This window comes from Peromyscus maniculatus, chromosome 11 (genome assembly GCF_049852395.1).
Source record: "Peromyscus maniculatus bairdii isolate BWxNUB_F1_BW_parent chromosome 11, HU_Pman_BW_mat_3.1, whole genome shotgun sequence".
NCBI lineage: Eukaryota > Metazoa > Chordata > Mammalia > Rodentia > Cricetidae > Peromyscus > Peromyscus maniculatus.
In genome coordinates, this window is record NC_134862.1 from 64,444,438 (window position 1) to 64,453,749 (window position 9,312).

A 9,312-nucleotide genomic window follows, 5' to 3' on the forward strand; every position below is an offset into this window, starting at 1 on the left:
GGAAGAAAGTAAGAATGGGAAGTCAGCACCAAAAAAAGAAACATCTGCTTTATTAGCAAAAAACATGATTTCCTTCTGCTGTCCTAATACCTCTGAAAGGTGACCTCTGATGATGGCCTTTAAAAACAAAAACAAAAACAAACGAACAAAGACATTTGTTTACTCCCTGGAGTCCTGATGTAGACCGTACAGCTCGGGAAAGGCATGCACTAAGATGAAAACCAAATGTCCCATGTGGAGATAAATCAGGCACGTGGTCTTGCTCGGTAGTATATTCTTGAGAAGTATTAAAGTAGATCCTCTGTGGTGACACTGGTGCTCCGGAAGCAATTAATTTCCAGGTTGTTTGGATTCATGCCTGAACAATTCAGTCATCTACGTTGTTAAGACTTCTTAAGAAAGAAACTTCTCTGGAAAGAAACTTGCTTACTCTAAGACATCTCTTGCATATGTCTCTGCCTTCACAGTTCTCTGCCACCATGGTGGTTTGAATGAGAATGGCCCCCATAGACTCATATACCTGAATAAATGCTTGGCCCCCTCTTAGTGGAACTGTTTGGGAAGGATTAGGAAGTGTGGCCTTGTTGGAGCAGGGGTAGATTCCTTAGTGGAGGTCACTGGGGGTGGGTTTCAAGGTTTCAAAAGCCCAGTCTCCTTTCTCTCTCGCTGTCTCTCTCTATCTGTTTCTGTCTCTGTCTGTCTCTGTCTCTGTCTCTCTCTCTCTGTCTGCTGCCCTAGGACCAGGATCTAAAGCTCTCAGCTACTGCTGCAGTACTGTGCTTGTCTGCTTCACATCATAATAATAAAGGACTAACCCTCTAAACATTGTAAGCAAACCCTTATGAAATGTTTTCTTCTGTAAGAGTTGCCTTGGCCGTGGCGTCTCCTCACAGCAGTAACTCAGACAGCCACCATCTCCTCTTATCTCGTCCTAGTTTCTTGGTTGATCCTCCTCCATCCCTACTCCTTTGTCTACTCAGCATACAGAATGAGCTTTTAAAACACAAATTTCATTGTATCTTTCTTCTGTTAAAAATTCTTGTCTTTTCCCATGACACACTGGGTAGACTCCAAAACCCTTGCCATCGCCGGTCAGGATCTCTCTTTTATGTTTTCTCACCCTTTTCCTAATTCGTGGTTCTGAAGGTTCGGTGGTCTTGTTTTCATCTCCTTCAAGTCATCAAACTTCACAACCTTAGGACCTTTCCACGTGCAATTCTCCTGCACAGCATGCCGTTCTTGTGGCTGGGAATGTAGCTCAGCTGAAAGAGTGCTTGCCTGCCGTTCAGGAAGCACTGGGTTCAGTTCCCAGCACCATATCAACTGGACTTGGTGCACACCTATGTTCCCAGAAAACGGGGGTGGAGACGAGAAAATCAGAAATTAAAAAGCACTTTCAACTTATTAACTCAAGGCTAGCCTGGATTACATGAGACCCTGTCTCAGAGAGGAGATAAAAGCTGCTATTGTTTTCTTTCCAGCCATTCTTCAAACTTCAGATTAAAAGTTAAAGACTATCTATGACCAATCTGACTTAGCTTCTCCCAACTGTACCCAGTATCTTATCTATTTCTTCCATAGTTCTCACTAAAATTGGCGAATCTAGATCTGCTTGCAAGATTGTTACTGTCTGGGTTTTCCAACAGATGCTGGCTTCAGAGAAGATGCAGATTTTTGCTTTTGTTCTGTCCACAAGTGTATGGCACAGTCCCAACACTAGGTTCGTTCTCTCTCTCTCTCTCTCTCTCTCTCTCTCTCTCTCTCTCTCTCTCTCTCTCTCTCTCTCTGATTTTCAAGACAGGGCTTTTCTTTGTAACCCTGGCTGTCCTGGAACTCACTATGTAAACCAGGCTGGCCTTGAACTCACGGAAATCTTTCTGCCTCTGCCTCCTGAGTATTGGGACTAAAGCGTGCACCACCAAACTTAGCCTCAGTGTTTCTTGGATGGAGGATTTAAGTAATCCAGATCTGAAGAGTTAAAGAAAAAAAAAGTTTCCTGAAAACTAATTTCCTCGTGTTTTCTGCTAATGCAGAGTACATATGGAACACTCAATAAATGTTTGTACATAGATTGAATAACTAACTGTAAGTTGATATCTGGGTGGAATGAAAGGCATCACGTCTTAGAGGCAGATAGGAACAAAGCCATGGAGGTATAATCATCGTTGAACCTTTTCTTATTGTGGTGAAAGTGAAGTGTCATAGTGAGGACTAGGCACAAAAATGTATAATCACTCTAATAACAGGGATGCTCATAAAAAGAATAAATCAAACCATACTCTTGCTAAATATTGATGGGCATGGTTGTGTTATCCTACAGTGAGGGACTGTGATTGGCTGAAAGGGCTGTGGACTGATATCAAACATCACAGTCAGTGGATTTAGCAGACTTGGCAGAAGTGTTAAAACTGAATGTGAGGTGCATGGAAAAAGTCTTTCTAAAGGGGAGAAATTCTTTTCTTCTCTTCAACAGTGGACCAATAAATAGCATAACAGGACAGTTATCAATGAGAGGACTTGTAGTGGATTTTCTTTAGACTGCCAGCTCCCAAATAAGGACACAGACACTTCTTATTAATTATGAAAGCCTGGCCTTAGCTTAGGCTTGTTCCCAACTAGCTCTTATACCTTAAATTAACCCATTTATATTAACCTATGTTTTACCACATGGCTCATTACCTCTCCCCAGTACCAAGAGTTCCATTTTTTTCCATTTCTGGCTGGTGAATCCCACCTCTCTTCTTCCCAGAGTTCTTATCTCTCCTGGAAGTCCCGCCTATCCTCTCCTGTGTAGCTATTGGCCATTCAGCTCTTTATTAAACCAATCAGAAGGTGGCTTGGCAGAGATGTATCTTCAGAGTGTACAAAAAGATTATCATACAACAAAACCTTATGCTACAGTTACAATTTTAGTGAAATTAGTTCAAACATGTATCAGAGGAAGCCGTACTAGTAGCTTAGGAAGCTAATTGCTATTAACAGTAGGACTCCTGTTGGTAATGATTTTTCTGAGAAACGCTACTTGTAGCTTGCTTTTACTAATCAAACTCGCACCCAACCAATAACCAAGTTAATAATATCCTGTTTAGAATTAACTGACCTTTGAAAAGAAACAATGTAACCCATCTTACTGCGCTTTGGATTCCTGGTGTAAGTACTGCTCACAAGCTCAGCGGAATGCATAGCATCAAATGCTTCAATCCCAGCCCATGTTTCCTGCTTCTCCTTCCTGAGCAATTCACACCCCCTGATTCAGAACAATGTGTGTATGTGTAAGATGTGGTCATTAGACCTAAGATCCCTGGCTGCCAGCAGCGAAATACTGAGAACACGTCCCCCACAGAAAATGTTGAAAACAACATGTCATGAAGTGATAACATCTGTTTGTCTCTCTGGGTGCTGTTCTGAGTTAGTAGGGTCAGAAAATCAATCTCTTACTTTGTGTGACTCCTGTAACAGATTGATCAAAGTTCTTCATTCCTTTTCTATACCATATTTCCTGTGCTGCTCGGTAAGTAGAGAGGATGCCCTTTGTTTGAAAGACTAGAACTCAGCTGAGTGTGGTAGTGCACATCTTTAATCACAGCACCCATGAGGCATAGAAAGGTGGATCTCTATGAGTCTGAGACCACCCTGGTCTACAAAGAGTTCCAGAACAGCCAGGGCTACACAGTGAGACCCTGACTCAAAAAAAAAAAAAATTAGAACTCTTCAGAAAAGATCAGGCAGGCAGATCTCTGGGAGTTCGAGGCCAGCTGGGGCTACAGAGTGAGTTCCAGGATAGGCTCTAAAAGCTACACAAAGAAACCCTGTCTCAAAAAAACAAAACAAACAAACAAACAAAAGATCAGGCTCACACTTCTTTGAAATGACCCCTAGGGTTAGATTCTTCTGTGATACTGCCTCAGTTACTGTTGACTTCTGGGCATGTTTGGGAATAGCAGAAGTTTTATTTGTGCCGACAGATACCAATAACTCTCATCAGACCAGGGGAAAAGAAAGATGAGACTCATAGAATTGTTTCAAGGACTCTGGTTCCAGGTCAGTATAAGCAGGAGGGATGAATGAGCTGAAAGAGCATCATCATTCTGATTGGTCTCAGTCCCGCTGAGCTTAGGGAGTGGGGCCTGCACTCCAGAAGTTAGAGCACTGCTGTGCCATCTTCAAAGGGAGTGGGGCTGTACCCCACTGTGGGGGTGGCAAGGTAATGATGTGGGAAGTGTGGGAGTTCACAATGGACAGAGCAGAGCACCTACAGCCAAATCAGAGATGGCTCAAGACAGTACAAGCGATCGCAGTGACATCAAGATGCCAACACTTGGGAGAGCATTGTCCATCTGGGGCTTCTTCGTAGGTCTGTAGTACACTGGCCTTGGTGCCACTGCAGAAGACACACCTGTACCAAGCCAAAGCAGGAGAGAGAAAAGCACAAAGAGTCCAGTTCGTGACTATGCAAGAGCCCTCCTGTGCTTTCAGAGATAATTGGAGGAATTGGTTTTGTGTTACATTGCATGCTGTAGAGGAATGTATTGGAAACATAAGCCCTAGAACCTGCAAATGTGACTTTGGAAATAGTGTCCGTATGGATGCAATCAAGCTATGATGAGGCTTTAGGGTGGACGCTAATCTGATGTTACTGGCATCCTTATAAGAACAGGGGAATGCTGGGCGGTGGTGGCACACGCCTTTAATCCCAGCACTCAGGAGGCAGAGCCAGGAGGAGCTCTGTGAGTTCAAGGCCAGCCTGGTCTACAGAGGGAGTTCCAGGACAGGCTCCAAAGCTACACAGAGAAACCCTGTCTCACAAAACCAAAACCAAAACCAAAAAAAACCAAACCAAACAACAAAACAAAACAAAATCAAAAACAAAACCAGGGGAATGGAAGCTGGCAAGACAGATCTCTCTCAGTAAAGTACTGGTTGTATAAATGTTAAGACCTGAGTTCGATCCCCAGCACCCACGAAAAAAGCCAGTTAATCCCGACACTGGGAGGACTGGGATAGGAAGATCCCTTGGGCAGCTACCTAAGCAGCCCAGCCTAACCCGCAAGCTCCAGGATCAGTGAGAGGCTCTGTCTCAAAAAATAAGGTAGAGAGTCACTAAACAAGACACCTGACATCAAACTCTAGCCTACACATACCTCTCTCTCTCTCTCTCTCTCTCTCTCTCTCTCTCTCTCTCTCTCTCTCACACACACACACACACACACACACAAACACACACACACACACACACACACACACAGAAAAAGAAAACAAGGAAATGCTACATACACATACACACACACACATTCTCATACAGAAAAAGAGAATAAGGAAATGCTACATACACACACTCTCTCATACAGAAAAAGAAAACAAGAAAATGCTACACACACACACACACACACACACACATTCTCATACAGAAAAAGAGAACAAAGAAATGCTATTTGACAACAGAAACACAGAGGGAGCATGGCTGTGTCAACAGAAGCAGAGACGGCTGCAAAGCTGAGGGACACCGAAGATCACCAGCTACCACTAGAAAGAAGCTAAGAAGAAGCACCTCCTCTGCCTCCTCAGACAGAGCATTGCTGTTGCAACTTGCTTTCAGCGGTCTAGTACCCCAAACTGAGAAACAGTAACTTTCTATTGTTTTAAGCCACTGAAGTCTGGGCACATTGCTTCTTAAGCAAAGCAAAGCAAGGTAAAGAATGCATTCCAGGGCTGGAGAGATGACTCATCAGTCAAGACTGAGGCTAGAAGCAGGTACTGCTCTTGCAGAGGACCCAAGTTTGATTCCCTGGAGCCATATCTAAAAGTAAGTTCACAACTGCCTGTAACTCCCGCTCTAGGGAACCCGATGACTCTGACATCGACGGGCACTGGCACGTGTGTGCATATACCCACACACATACACATAATTAAAAATAATAAAATAAAAAAGTTTGAAGCAGGCACTCCAGAGAAAGTTTGAAGTGGACTACCCTGAAAAAGTGGGACATGGGGGGAAGGTAGCAGTGCATTGTAGATTGGAATTGAACTGTAGATTTTTGTTGTTGCTACTGTTATTTTTGAGACAGGCTCTTACTACAGCACTCTAGCTGGTCTAGAACTTGCTATGTAGACCAGGCTGGCTTCAAACTCAGAGATCCACCTGCCTCTGTCTCCTGAGTGCTGGGATTAAAGTTCTGTGCCACCATGTCTCCCCTGTGTAGTAGACTGTTACGTTTTCTTTGAATATTTATGAGATGAGTAGTATATTTCATATGAATCAGGTGACCCTTTTCCCCCTCTTAAATTATGTAGGACCAGATCTCTCTTTTAGGGTAATTCTTCCCATAATCCCCTTGAAAAGCCCAAAAGAGGTTAGGAATCACAATGCAAATGATATAATGAAACCAGGGTCTTTTGAGGATGCACATCCCTTTTAGTATGCATGTATGCCAAGCTGTGTGGTGGTAGAGCACACCTTTAATCCCAGGAGGCAGAGGCAGGTGGATCTCTGAGTTGGAGGCCAGCTTGGTCTACAGAGTGAGTTCCAGGACAGCTAGAGCTTCAAAGAGAAATCCTGTCTCAAAAAACCAAAACCAACCCAACAACAACAACAAAATGCATTTGAACCAATCGAGAAAGTGCCCTGATGTCTTAGTTTCTGATCTGATAGAAAGAACCTAACTGCAGTTTCAAAGTTGTTTAACTACCAGGGGACATTCCAGGCACCAGGAGATGCAGCTGTTTTCCTTGGTCACCTCATATCTAACTTCTTACCCACCTGGTCTCATACAGAAGCACACAAAGGACCTGCCTGCACCTAATTAAATGGGATACTGTCTATGAGGGTCTTAAAACAGCACTGAGTATGGAATAAACCACCAATAAATGTCACAATACTGCAGTGCCAGCGACATCGTCATCTAATATGAACTCCCAAATGCTTCCGTCCTGAGAGCTGTTACACAAACCTCACCCCTAGGCAATGCAGTGCCATCAAAACTTCAACACCAGCAGCCTCACCAGTTTTCCATCCTGCCTCAATTTCCCTAGTACATCCTCTCGCCCATAATCTATAGCTTGGTTTCCACTCATGGTCTCTCAGACCTCGACCACCAACATCGCTCAGCTCACCCCAGCAGGTGGACTAGGAGCATGCCTACCTCTGAAAAACACAAGAAAGAAAAAGAAAAGAAGAGTTCCCCAAATCTATCAACCCATATCTATCCACAGTTGTCTTGTTTCCCTCCATTATTTGGACACAAGAGATATGTTGGCTGCCTTTTCTCTCCCCTCTTCTTCATTCACCATTTCAATCCCTAGCCAAATGGAGTTTGTTCTCTATTTTAGGGATCTGCAATCTACCCACTGGCCTCTCCTCTTGGCCTATTACAAATCAGATTGTATCACTGGCCACTTAAACCTTGTCAATGACTTCCTGTTGCTTCATAGATCAATAAAATCCTTCACATGTTTACATGACCACCCTCTAGGCCGGGCTCTCATAACCCAAGCTTTATCAGTTTTCCTAAACTCACTTCTTATTCTGTAGCTCCTGAACACTACACTCTAGGCTTCAGGTAGCTCAATATACTTTCACTGTCTTGTTGAAAAAACTAACATTTTTATGATGATTACTATGTCCTGGGCACATAGCAACTCATTTACCAGAACCATGGCTAGCTTAGTACTGCTGCTTTATAGATAAGAGACTAGCTGGGAGAGGCGGTGCACACCTGGAATCTTAGCACTCCAGGTGGACATGGGAGGATCAGGAGTTCAAGGTCACCTGCTGCCATATAGCAAGTTCATCCTCTGCTGGATAGCAAGGCCAGCCTGGGCTATCTGAAACTGTCTCAAAACAAAGCAAAATAACAACAAGGAAATAGAGGCATAGAATTAAGTGACTTGCCTCAGGGATGAGAAAAATGACAAGTCAGGTTTTGAATCAAGAACGCTGTCTGTACAGTCTACATCACTGTCATCCCGTGACTTTGTCTCTGTCCCTGACTCTTCCCTCTTCACTACCTTCTTCTTTGGGGCCAGCACTCCCTCTTCTGCGTCTTATGTCTTCTCTTCCTTCCCTTATTATGGCTTAGCATTTATTTTCTCTTAGCAATTTCGTAAGTTACATAAAACCAAAGCCTTGTCTGCAACATCTGAACTCCTTGACGAATAGTAGGTGACCATCAAGCTTTTCTGATTAAATTAAAGGATAGATAATTATTAATTACTTTGAAGCACTTCTGTGTATCTAGGACACATAACAGTATCTGGAACAGAATATGAACTTGGTAAGTATTTATTTGATTTTATGTGCAGGAGATGGCAGGGAGTCCAGTATTTGAGTGATATCAAGGGTTTGATTCGTTTGTACAGCAAACAAAGAGAGTTGCATGGCAAAAGAGATTATCAGCAGCATATAATCTTACAAAGGCAAATATTAGCATTTCAGAATGCTCCTTCCCAGCCCAAGGTGGTTTTGGATTTTTGTTTAACCACAGGGTCCAAGTTTGTTATTGCAGACTTCAGCAAAGTATAATTGGTGTACTCAGGGGATCTCGGGCATAATCAGAACCATGCACTAATGACCCAGGTGAAAACAAAGATCAATTGTGGTGTACTCTGTTTAGCACAAACAGCTATGTCCAACTTAAAAAAAAAAGGTCTGGCTATCTAAAAATCTAATCTCTATGAGCACAATTGAAGATTTCCTATTCCTACCTGCTTTAGAAAAAGTACATAATTTATTATCCTCAAAGGGCTTCCTGGCAACTGGCTTGATCCTCTTAAAAGGATACATCTGGACACTCTAAATTCATTACAATTCCAGACTCCACCGCTACCTGCTACTTTTTTTTGTTCTTCTCCAAACTGAGTGGTGCCAGGGAGTCTAGAGGCAGCCGTCGGCAAGCCAGGTTCAAATCATTGTTTCTTTCAGGCTGCGCTCTGGCAGCCACAGCAGCAGCAGCAGGCTCAGCCTCCAAGGAGCATAAGCTTGTCACCTTTGAGTGACCCTGAGTAGGAAAATTGGAAAGAAAAGAGGGTGACTTTCAGGGAAGGCAGCTGACCCGCCACCTGCACAAACACGCACCTAACTGGCCTGCTGTGGTGTCCCCTGGGAAGGGATTTGGGAAAACTGAGGAATTGTCAACATGTGGGGTCAAGTCACTGCACTTGGCGCCTGACAGAACCACAGATGACTGCGTTATCTTCCAGAAGCCACCAGGGCTGCATAGCTGCTTTATTCCACTCTGTAAAATCACGCCCCTGCCAGCTAAAGGGTAGCGTGTGTCCAGGACTCCTGTCACAGGATCAGCGTCTTTGGTCCTGTTT